This window comes from Hibiscus syriacus, unplaced genomic scaffold, assembly GCF_006381635.1.
Source record: "Hibiscus syriacus cultivar Baekdansim isolate YM2019G1 unplaced genomic scaffold, ASM638163v2 tig00001732_pilon, whole genome shotgun sequence".
NCBI classification, from domain to species: Eukaryota; Viridiplantae; Streptophyta; class Magnoliopsida; order Malvales; family Malvaceae; genus Hibiscus; species Hibiscus syriacus.
The window spans coordinates 113,689-126,901 of NW_024061886.1; the positions used below are offsets into that span (position 1 = coordinate 113,689).

The window sequence follows — 13,213 nt, forward strand, 5'->3', positions numbered from 1 at the left end:
CACAAAATATTGTTCATGTTCGTTCATTTAATAAATAAACGAACTTCCGGCCGCACGGTTCATGAACGGTTCGCTGAACATTCAGTTCATTTACAGTGAAACAAGATTTCACTCAACCCGAACATGACCCGATATATAACTTAAAAACCCGACCCGACCCAACCTGAAAGAATAAAAAAATATTATTTTTATTCAATAAAAATAGTGACTTAATTAAAAAAATAATATGTAGAGGGGGTATTATTGTAATTATTCCTAAATATATAAGGTAAAATTATATTTTTTTTGGGTCGGGTCGGATTGGATATTTTCACCTTAAACCCGACCCGACCTGAATATCACATTTAAAAAACCCGACCCAACTCGACCCGAACTAGAAATTTAAATGTTCATCTTGTAATTTAAAGCGATAAGAGATAATTTTATCTTTTAATTTGCAACTTTTCCCTTTTTTTATAAGAGTTGTTTTAAAAATATAATTTTTTCGTAAAACCTTTAAATGTTGATAAATATCATTTTAGTAATGTGTATGTATGTTGCAATATTAATAAGGATCAATTAGAAAACTCCTTTTTGAAGTGAAACTTAGTCATTAGCCCAATTAATTCAATCTGGACAATGCCTTAAAAACAAAAAAATCTCGAGATTTAGCTCACTTATTTCTTTTTCAAGTTTCAATACTTGTAATCGGTGAATTTGTTATAGAATATACAGTTTTGTTACTCAATTATATATAAAACTATATTTTGTTCATTGCAACCAGAACTGTTGTTGAAGTAATATATTTTGTTGATCTACTGATAAATTGTTCCTAGCTTTCACAGTCGGCCATGGAGAAAAAGGGTTGTCCGATTCACTATCTTCGAACGCCGCTGTTGTCGTTCCATTAAGATTCTGGGGGCCGGATCTTGGTACCGCTTGAAATGTCGGTGCCGTAGTGATTTCATTAAAACTTCGAGCAAAGAAAGTGGGTGTTGCCTGAAATACCGGTACCATTGAGAAGCCATCAGAAAAACCAGCAACATTGCCACTGGTGGATACTGACATATCTGTTTCGTCTTCAAGAAATGGATTGTATTGGCGTTGAGGTACAATGGGTTCTTGGTCAAATAAATGATTCGCCATTGAAGGCTCGATTCCATTGACTAAATGTTGAGAAGGTTGTGAAGTTTGTGCTGTGGTTTATACTAACACAAGCTCCCAGTTCTCGTTAGCGCCATTGTTGTTGCTCCAGGTCGGAGCTGAATTCTGGGTTTGTTTTGCTGGTTTTGTGATTTGGTTTCCTTGAAGCCAGTCATCGAAACAGACGTTATCATTGAATGCTACAGGTTGATGAAAGGCGTGGTCTAAATTTTTTTCTTCTTTTAACCAGTCATCGAAACACGAATGGCCATTGGCTACATTATTCGAAGCTTGCTCGTGCTGTAGTTGTTGTTGTTGTAGCCTGTCATTGATATATGAATTACCCATGGATCCATTTTGAGAAGCTTGCTGGTCAATTCTATTATCTTCTCGAAGCCAACTGTTGGGAAATGAGACACCATTGGGTCCATTTTCAGAATCCTGCTGGTTAATTCTATTATCATCTTGAAGCCAGCTGTTGGTAAATGATACACCATTGGCTCCATTTTCAGAAGCTTTTGAAGCCAACTGTTGGGAAATGAAACACCATTGGGTCCATTTTGAGAAGCTTGCCGATCATTGGCATGATCCCGTTGAAGCCAATTGTTGGGAAATGAGACACCAGTGGCTCCATTTTGAGAAGCTAGCTGATCATTTCTATGATCTTCTTGAAACAAACTATTAGAAAACGAGACACCAGTTTGAAAGCCTTGTTTTTTCCAGTCGTCAAAGAAAGATTGATCATTAGCCAAGTTTTGTGAAGGTGGTGGCGCCTCTAGTAAAGCATTAGCTAAATACGATGATGTTTCTGTACTTTTTTGTGCTAGGGCTTTATTATTATTATTATTATTATTATTATTATTATTATTATTATTATTATTACGTTTGGCCACTCATCGAAGGATATGAAATCTATCTTCACATTTTGGTCTTGATTAACAGGTAATGAATGGTTTGAACCAGTTTCAGCGACATTATTATAAGAAACCTCTTGTTCATCAAACTGTTTTCTCAACAACTCCGAGAAATTCCCGATGGAGAAAGATGCTCTCATTTCTGCAACATATTCATCTTCTTCTTCTTCTTGTTTTGTCAAATCTTCCAAAGTCATTGAAGAAGCTCTTGAAGCTCTTGTACTAGAATCAGGTTCTTCTGGAAAGGAAAGATCTTTGGCTGCTGTGGATACGATACGAGGCAATTGAGGCAATTTCAAAGATGGGGATTTTAGTGGGAATGAAGCACTCTTTCAATGTCTGCAACAACTCTTCTGATATCCCATGAACACTCGGATAATCCGAGGTTTTCCCAACGGCCATCCCTTTACAACTCTCATAAAAAATAGAAAGATCTTCGAATTGTATGCTGGCTTTAACGCAATATTCAATGGTCCTAACGCATGATTGATGTTGCATATGGAAGAAACCATCCAACACAAGCCGAAGTCCGTTCGATATGTCCCGATAAAGATATAAGCTTTCTTTCACGACGGCATAAAGTGCAACCAGAACCATGGTATTAAATTGCGGCCGCAAGTGTAACCGCCATATCGTAAACGTTTTGAAGGTCACACAATGTGATAAAATATTTTAGAAGTATTATTATTTTTTAAGAAGAAATTACGCCCGCGACAGTCGAAACATTTTTCGTAACGTCCGCAGCATTCGTAACCGCGACACCTTTTATACTATGCCAGAACCAACTGGTTCCTTTTGGCAACGCCTGTGGGTTTCGTGGCAATGGCTTTATCAAGCAACCGCTGCAAAGACGAAATCCGGTCGAACAACATGGGTGGCTTCATATTTTGAACAGATTGTATTTGTGGCTAACTCCACGGCTCCTGGGATTCATAACTTGTTTCTCTTTGGACGTAACTCGCCGTTGAAGCTTCCCCGTGAGAAAGCAATCCAAACGCTCTTCGAGATAAGACTCGAACGACTTAACGAAAACGGTGTAATCATAGGGGATGGAATTGGTGCCGTCTCTCAAAGTGGGGAGATTCAGGCTCTTGGCTTTCTGGTTCATTGCATGAAGGACTTCTTTGGGGAAGAAAGGATCACCGTCCTGGACGATACGAAGAACAAGCATCAAACATTTGAGGGCGACGACCCATCTCTTGGTTTTGCCTAATCGTTTGGCGATGGAACGGGCGGTGATCCCCGCGAAAAGATGGTTGGACGACACCGTTTTAAGGACTTCTTGGACGTAACGCTCGTGGATGGTGGATTGGTCGTGGGTGGTGGCCTTGAGGACCACCACTTCGAGGCTGGCTGAATTGGTATTAACCACCTTGGCCAGGCTGATGCTCGTATGGTCTTTCACTGATCCAATCGCCTTCTTTAACTTGCAAGGAACCCTTTATTCTCCGTCTTCAGTTATTCCAGAATGATAAAAAAGAAAATTCTTTTGGGAGTTATTTTTCCTGTAAATACGAAATATAAATCATTAACTAAATAGATTTTGGATATTCAATTAAAGCAATTCCAGCCTGATTTTCTTTTTTAGCTTAGCATTGTTTGCACTCATGGCAACAGTGCTACTGTTATTACACCAGATCACAGGAACTTCAGACTGGGTTATCTTCATGTCTTCAAAAAGGGCATAAACCCAAGCAACTTCTGCAGCAACGTCAGCAACACTAATATATTCAGCCTCAATCGTAGAGCGAGACACAATCTTTTGATTCCTTGAGTTCCAGATAACCAGGTTACCCCTAGGAAACACACAATTTCCTGACAATTTCCTGTGATTGATCAATAATCATCAGGGTTAGCTCCCCAGTCTGCATAAGCAAACGCATTAACAAGCAAAGTAGCCGAGTCTGACGTGAAACAAAACCCATAGTTTAGAATTCCAACCAAATAACGAAGGATCCTCTTCACAGCTGTTAGGTGACTTTCACATGGAGCATGCATGAATTGAGCAACCTTACTTACGCCATATGCTATATGTGGGAGACTATGGCAAACATACAGCAAGTATCCAACAATGCTTCGATATTCATGAGCATCACTGATCATGTTGTTCGTTCCTTGAGCCAGTTTTGACATCACAATCATATCATAGTAGTTTTACTGTACGATAATCTTAATATATGATTAAGGAAATGTGTTGCCAGAAATATTAATATTTTTTTTAACATTTTTAGTAAAAAATTACTTAAATCATTAATGTTTTTTAACATTTCTAGTAAAATGCCCAATATTAATATTTTCGGTATAAAAATAATATTCTAGATAATATTTTATTAGATATGTTAAACATTTGCAATAAAACATCTAATAATAATATTTTTAATAGAAATAATAATATTTTAAGTAATTTTTTACTGAAAATATTAAAAAAATAATAATATTTTCGATAACGTTTTTCGTTAACCGTATATTAAGACTGACTCCCCTGCAATCATCGGTGTATGAACAGGTGTAGCCTTTAACATCTTCGCCTTGCCTAACAGCTCTATAATGAACTTCTTCTGACCTAGCATAAGACAGCTATTAGCACGCTTAACTTCAATACCCAGGATGTATCTCAATGGACCTAAGTCCTTCAATGAAAAGGTCGTATGAAGCTTCCTTACAACATCTTCAATGTCCACACTGGATGACCTAGTAATGACAATGTCATCTACATACACTAGCATGTATGTAACAGACTCACATGCTTCTTTTATGAACAATGAGGTATCTGTTCTTAACTCCCTAAACGCCATTGCTATCAAGTGAGTCTTCAACTTCGAGTGCCAATTTCTAGGCGCCTGTCGCAGACCATACAAAACTTTAATTTCTGGAGTTTGCAAACCAACTGTTGAATAAACTTAAATGTAATCCTTAATGTTTTTCTTTAAATTTAGAAGTTAATGGGAAAATAAAAGGTCTATGAGTTTTAGTAGGTGAAAGGTCAAGGGGTGATATAGGAGTTAATTGTCTTTTATAAGTTTTAATAGAATTTATTTTTTGTTTTTGGAAGAGTAGTACCTAGTGCCTATATAAAGGACCTTGTTGATTTCATTTAAATACAACAAAAAGAAATACAAAATCACTTAGAAAATAGTATAGTAGTTGTGGGTTAATTTGTTTTCTATTTTTACAAATTGGCATCAGAGTCAATGGCAAATGTGACGGGTCAAATGTCGCTACCACGACTAACGAAGGCAAACTACGAGAACTGGAGCATTCAAATGAAAGCTCTTCTCGGATCTCAAGATGCATGGGAGGTGGTCGAAGAAGGTTTCGAAGAACCAACAACAACCACGGGATATACGGCGGCTCAAACCAAGGCGTTGAAAGAGGCGCGATCGAAGGATAAGGCGGCACTATACATGTTATTCCGAGCCGTTGACGAGTCGGGCTTTGAGAAGATTGCTGGTGCAGCTACTTCAAAAGAAGCGTGGGACATTTTAGGAAAAGTGTTCAAAGGAGCCGACCGAGTCAAGCAAGTGCGTCTCCAAACTCTTCGTGGCGAGTTGGAAAGCATAAAGATGAAGGAGTTGGAAAGTGTATCCGACTACATCACACGTGTACAAACCGTGGTGAACCAACTCAATTGTAATGGCGAAGCGTTAACCGAGGCACGAGTTGTGGAGAAGATTTTGAGATCATTAACCGACAATTTTGAGAATGTTGTGTGCGCAATAGAAGAGTCAAAAGACCTTGCGACACTCACAATCAACGAGCTTACTGGTTCACTCGAGGCACACGAACAACGTAAAAAGAAAAGGAAGGAGGAGACACTTGAGCAAGCACTTCAAACCAAGGCGTTAATCAAAGACGAAAAGGTATTTTATTCTCAAAATTTTCGAGGTAAAGGTCGTGGCCGTGGAGGTCGTGGATATGGTCGCGGTGGTCAAGGCGACAGTCATGAAGGGTACTATAAGGAGAATGGACAGTCAAGCCAACCAAATTGGCGTGGAAGAGGACGCGGACGAGGAAGAGGCGGCCGATCAAATTATTCCAATATCGAGTGCTACAAGTGTTACAAGTATGGTCACTACGCGAAGGATTGCAACTCTGACAAATGTTATAACTGTGGTAAAGTGGGGCATTTTGCAAAAGATTGTCGAGCCGATAAAAAGGTGGAAGAAACAATCAACCTAGCCTTGGAAGATGAAGCGAATGAAGGCTTTCTCTTGATGGCTCAAAATGAATTCAACATCAACAATGACACTATGTGGTACCTCGACTCGGGCGCAAGCAACCATATGTGTGGTCACAAGTACCTATTCAAAGAGATGAAAAAGATTGAAGATGGTCATGTGTCTTTTGGAGATGCATCAAAAGTGGAGGTCAAAGGCCGAGGTACGATTTGTTACTTACAAAAGGATGGCTTGATAGGGTCAATCCAAGATGTTTTTTATATACCAGATCTCAAGACAAACATTTTGAGTATGGGGCAACTCACAGAGAAAGGTTACTCGGCACTTTTGAAAGATCGGATACTACACTTGAAGGACAAGCAAGGGCGTATAGTTGCTCGAGTCGAGATGGGCAAAAATCGGATGTACAAACTAAATTTGAGAAGCGTGCGAGAAAAATGTTTGCGAATCGACGTAGAAGACAAAGCATCACTGTGGCATCTTCGCTTTGGTCACTTACATCATGGTGGTCTAAAAGAGTTAGCAAAGAAGAACATGGTGCACGGGCTGCCGGATATAGATTATGAGGGCAAATTTTGTGAAGAATGTGTGCTTGGCAAGCAATCGAGAACCTCGTTTCAAAAGAAGGCAGAATATCGAGCTAAACACCCTCTCGAGTTGATTCATACCGACATATGTGGACCAATCACCCCCGATTCTTTCAGCAGTAAAAGGTATTTCATTTGCTTTATCGATGATTTCTCACGAAAAACTTGGGTTCATTTTTTGAAAGAAAAATCCGAGGCATTTGAGGTGTTCAAAAAGTTCAAAGTGATGGTTGAGAAGGCAACTGGTAGACACATCAAAGCCGTACGATCCGATAGAGGTGGCGAGTATACTTCGACAGCTTTCTTGGAGTATTGCGAGGAGCAAGGCATAAGGAGATTTCTAACTGCACCATACTCTCCTCAACAAAACGGTGTGGCCGAGAGGAAGAACCGAACCATTCTCGACATGGTTCGATCAATGCTCAAGAGCAAGAAGATGTCGAAGGAATTCTGGGCAGAAGCCGTGCAATGTGCCATCTATGTACAAAATCGATGTCCACATGTAAAGTTAGATGATCAAACACCACAAGAGGCATGGAGCGGACAAAAGCCGACAGTTTCTCATCTCAAAGTGTTCGGTAGTGTTTCTTATGCACACGTACCGGATCAACGAAGAACGAAGCTCGAAGACAAAAGTAAAAAGTATATTTTTATTGGGTATGATGAGAAGACAAAAGGGTACAAGCTATTCGATCCGATAAGCAAGAAGGTGATGGTGAGTCGTGATGTGCGAATAAACGAAGCAAGCGAGTGGGACTGGAACAATTCGACAGAGGCTATCATCGAAGTTGGAGAATCATCAATCGTTTCACCAAAAAGCATACCAAAAAACTCTGAAACTACCGATGATGAAGATGAACCAAGACAACCCAAAATACGAAGTTTACAAGATTTGTATGATTCGACAAATGAAGTAAACCTTGTATGTCTATTGGCAGATGCTGAAAATATCAGCTTTGAAGAGGCGTTGCGAGACAAGAAGTGGCGAACTGTCATGAACGAGGAGATTGAAGCGATTGACCGTAACAACACATGGGAGCTAGCAGAATTGCCGAAAGGAAGTCAACCTATTGGTGTGAAGTGGGTGTTCAAGAAAAAGATGAATGCTCAAGGCGAGATAGAACGATACAAAGCGCGACTTGTTGCGAAAGGATACAAGCAAAAGGCAGGAATCGACTATGACGAGGTGTTTGCTCCTGTTGTAAGAATGGAGACAATTCGATTACTCATTTCACAAGCTGCTCAATTCAAATGGCCGATATTTCAAATGGATGTCAAGTCGGCATTCTTGAATGGTGTGCTTGAAGAAGATATCTACATCGAACAACCACCCGGGTACGTAAAAATCGAAGAAGATAAAAAGGTGTTAAAATTGAAGAAGGCTCTTTACGGGTTGAAGCAAGCACCACGGGCATGGAATACACGTATCGATACATATTTCATGGAGAACGGGTTCAAGAAATGTCCCTACGAGCATGCCCTTTACGCAAAGAAGAATGGAGGTAACGTGTTATTTGTTGCTCTTTATGTTGATGATCTCATTTTTATGGGTAACAATGATGATGATAGAAGAGTTTAAGGGCACAATGACACGGGAATTTGAGATGACAGATTTGGGCTTAATGAAGTTTTTTCTTGGTTTGGAGGTTAGACAAGTAGAGACAGGTATTTTTGTATCGCAGGAGACATATGCAAAGAGATTTTGAAGAAATACAATATGGAAAATTGCAACCCGGTATCAACACCAATGGAACCAGGTGCAAAATTATCAAAGTTCGATGGAGGGGAACGTGTCGATGCGAGTAGATACCGGAGTTTGGTAGGAAGCCTTCGATATCTCACATGCACAAGGCCGGATCTTTCGTTAAGTGTCGGCATTGTAAGTCGGTTCATGGAGGAGCCGGTTTATTCACATTGGAAGGCGTTGAAGCGAATCCTACGATACATCCAAGGAACAGTGTCACTCGGGTTATTCTACTCGAAAGCAGAAGATTACAAATTGGTTGGGTACTCCGACAGCGATTGGTCCGGAGACATAGACAATCGGAAAAGCACATCGGGATATGTGTTTTTTATGGGAGATACTGCGTTTACTTGGCTTTCAAAGAAGCAGCCGATCGTGACGCTCTCGACGTGTGAAGCAGAATATGTGGCAGCATCTTGGTGTGTATGTCATGCGATATGGCTTAGAAATTTGTTGAGCAAGATGGAGCTAAAGCAACTAGGTGTAACTGTGATTCATGTTGACAACAATCAGCAATTGAGTTGGCAAAGAACCCAGTGAACCATGAAAGAAGCAAACATCGATGTTCGTTTTCACTTTATCCGAGATCATGTGAAGGAAGGAAGTGTGGAATTGGTGCATGTGGCAAGTCAGGATCAAGTTGCGGATATCTTCACAAAACCGCTACCGAAAGTACTTCTTGACAAATGCAAGAAGATGATTGGCATGATGGATGGTAGAAACATTTAAGTTTAAGGGGGAGTTTTGTTGAATAAACTTAAATGTAATCCTTAATGTTTTTCTTTAAATTTAGAAGTTAATGGGAAAATAAAAGGTCTATGAGTTTTAGTAGGTGAAAGGCCAATGGGTGATATAGGAGTTAATTGTCTTTTATGAGTTTTAATAGAATTTATTTTTTGTTTTTGGAAGAGTAGTACCTAGTGCCTATATAAAGGACCTTGTTGATTTCATTTAAATACAACAAAAAGAAATACAAAATCACTTAGAAAATAGTATAGTAGTTGTGGGTTAATTTGTTTTCTATTTTTTCACCAACCTCGTGCCATCTACTGATTGCTCCTCGAAACTAGGAGGCTGCTGCATATACACATCCTCTTGAAGGTCTCAATTCAAGAAGGCATGCATTGTTTATATTCAACGTAAGAGCCAAGACCATATTCAACGTAGCAAACTTGGCCACAGAGCTAAAGGTCTCCCTGAAATCTTGTCTGGGTACCTAAAAGTAACCTTTGCAAGCAACCGTGCTTTGTGTCTCTGCACTGAGCCATCAGCATTCTTCTTTAGCTTAAAAAGCCACTTACAGCCCACCACAGGCCTTCCTTTAGGAAGCTCAACAAGCGACCAGGTTCCATATCTTTTCAAAACCTCAAACTCAGCAATGACAGCTTCTTTCCACTGTGTAGACTTCAAGGCTTCATGGACATCACAGGGTTCAATCGTCTTCTATAGCCGTATAGATTTTTTATTTAAATACCTTATTTTTACTTTTGGTAGTCATTGAGTGTTTGCTCGTGCTAGGGTTGCTTGTTGAGCATTGTTGCATAACTCAACGAACAACCCCATTACCCTCATTAATCAAAGAATCATCTTGATGTCCATTGGGCAACAACTCAACACGATCGGGTTCTATATGTGATTCACTAGACACAGGAACCTCACACGTAGCCTCCACGTGTTGATCCCTACTTGCATCATCTGTATGAACAGGTTCCCCCACATTGTTCCTCACCCAAATTTTCTGCATGAATAGCATGCTCCTCTGATGTACCCATTATATATTGGTCATTACTCACCTCGGTAGTACACCCCCATGTACAATTTGTTTCGGTAGCTCCTGATTTTCCTGCAAGCACTGTTGTAGTTGTCCTTGCACAGGAAATTCCACCCAGCTTGTCATATTGTCACTTCGAGAACGTGGAGCTTTGAGAGGAACACACAAAGCTCTTGACCTTTGTGTACATTGACACACAGATGTCACTTTGCTCTTCGAATTCATCTCTGCAAAAGGCAAAACAAATTCGTCAAAAACCACGTGTCTTGATATCACAACTTTTCCCCAGCTGTAAGACACTGGAACCCCTTGTGACTTGGGTTCTACCGTAAAAAGGTTCAGGGATGTGACCTAAATTGAGTAAATTCCATTTTTGTGTATGTTGAACACCTGGAAAACGCGGACAACCAAACGTTTTCATTTCTTTATAGTCTGGCTGCTTTCCAGACAAAACTTCTATTGGTGACTTCCCTTCCAACACACGAGTTGGCAACCTGTTGATTAAATATGTCACTGTTGTTACTACAAAGGACCAAAAGCGAATAAGCAATGAAGCCTGTGCAAGTAAGACGATAGCCATTTCAACCAGGTGGCGATGCTTCCGTTCAACGACCCCATTTTGCTCAGACGAATGGGGACAAGTAACCCAATGGGAGATGCCAGATTGAAGCAGAACACTGGACAAGCTTCTATATTCTCCTCCCCAATCACTCTGCACCGCTTTGACATTTACTCCAAACTGAGTTTTGACCATATTCTGAAACAAACTGAACGTTGAAGTAGCTTGCGCCTTATCTTTCACCAAGTAAATCCACATATGTCGTGAATATGCATCCACATAGGAAACATAATAACAAAATCCGTTGGAGCTTACATGTGAAGGCCCCCACATATCAGTAAACACAGTTGAAATGGAGCAGTATACATTGTAGAAGAAGAGTTAAATGGCAATTTATGGTTTTTTCTCATATGGCAAGCTACACAAATTTTATTAGAATTCTTTGCAAACTTTACATCAATCGAGTTACAAATCTTGACAAGAGTTTCATGAGTTGGATGACCAAGTCTTCGATGCCACAATTCAAACAAACTAAGAGTAGCTTGTATCGAATTGACTTCAGCTTTAGCATATCCACATGTGCACTATTCTTGACAGCAAAGCTATCTAAACCACCATCCTCTTTCCCTTGCAAAAGCAGTTGTCTCGTATCCTCATCACATACAAAGCACGAACTTGCATGAAATTCTAGGAACACATTGTTGTCCCTGGCAAGCTTAGATACAGAGAGAAGATTCCTTGTTATTTTAGAAACATGCAAAAAGTCAGTTGATATCAAAGCACGTGAAACAGGTGAAGCTAGGATAGATTTACCAGCCATTTTCACTCCTATTGAAACATAATTACCAATAACAAGTTTACCTGCTCCTGTGTAATCAACCTTGTGATCAATATTATGGGCATCATGTGTTACATGATGCGTAGCACCTGAGTCCACAACCCATTTTTCTTGCCTAGTGGATCCGTCATGAGCTTGAGAATATCGAACACCTTCAAAAGCATATCCATGAGAGTTCGTAGAACAACATCCACAGTTATTATGCCGACCATCATACCCCGCATAATGTGCACTCCCAGAATCATTAGCACGATCACCACCTAAAGACACACAACTGAAGTCATGATCGTATCGATGCCAACACCGATCTACCAAGTGTCCAATCTTGCCACGAAATTGGCATTGAACCCGTGCTCGACCACGACCTCTTCCACCAAAGTGAAAGGTTTGCTTGTCGTGCTTATGATCTGATCCCCCTGAGCCCTTAGACGAGGAATCTGTGATTTCCATTTTTGCCATATGAGCACTCAACTAAATGTTCTTAAACTGCTCATTGAAACTGGCCAACCGAGCTTCAGCATCAATTAGCGCGGTACACGCCTCTTCCAGACCATAAAAGGTTGATATTCTCTCGGTAGTCCCTTTAGAATACTGGTGACGTGCTCCATCAAAGACACCAGATTTCCACATGAAGATAGTGCATCGCAAACTTCCTTTACTCAGGTTAGATACACTCTCATAGTGTCATCTGCCTTCTTGAGGGATTGCAACTTATAGCGTAAGCTCATAACAGTCGTTGCAGAACGGTTAGTGAAAAACTGAAGAATCATTTACCAGACGGCAGCCACCGTCTCTGCTCTCACAAATTACGGTAGTAAGTGAGCACTTGCAGTAGATAGCAACCATAAAGCGAGCACACTGTCATACACCATAAATTCTTCAAACTCTTCATTGATAACCACAACACCATTATCGTCTTCAATAGTCTCTTACGGTGACTTCATTTTCCTGGTCAAAAGATGCTCAAGATTATGACTTTGCACCGTGAGCAAAACATGTTGCTTCCATAACAAGAAGTTCGTTTCATCAAGAACAATATTCACACGCTTGTTAGTGAATGCTCGAATGTTTCTTGACGAGAATTCCACCGATGCATCATCAGAATCAACATGCGTATGACTCACTAGACTTGGAGACATCTCGGCGAGCAACGAAAATGCTAGAAAGCTTTAGGACGAATGGCAAAAGATACCATGTTGAAATATTCACTAAACAGAATATAAACAAGGAATATGATTCATCGCTTAGTTTACACAAAGCTACACAATGCTTATATAGCAAGTTTACAAGAGGAGAAGCTTCTGTAACTGCATACAGTTGCATGGTTATTTGTAACACCCCAATTATTAAAGCCACATGTATATTGGCCGGTAGTGATAATTAGTCAGGAGTGTTGGGCCAAATGTCATTTTAGGACACCTAAGGCCATTAATGTTTTTCGACCACCTGTTAATGGCCATTATCGCTTCTTCATCATTTTCCTCTCTTAGCTTCACTTGT

At 40.1% G+C, this 13,213-nt stretch overlaps 1 pseudogene; it reads right to left on the reverse strand.

Annotated features, from left to right (window-relative positions):
• Nucleotides 1–750: 750 nt before the first annotated feature.
• LOC120133051 lies at nt 751–4,831 on the reverse strand (annotated as a pseudogene).
• Nucleotides 4,832–13,213: the final 8,382 nt, after the last annotated feature.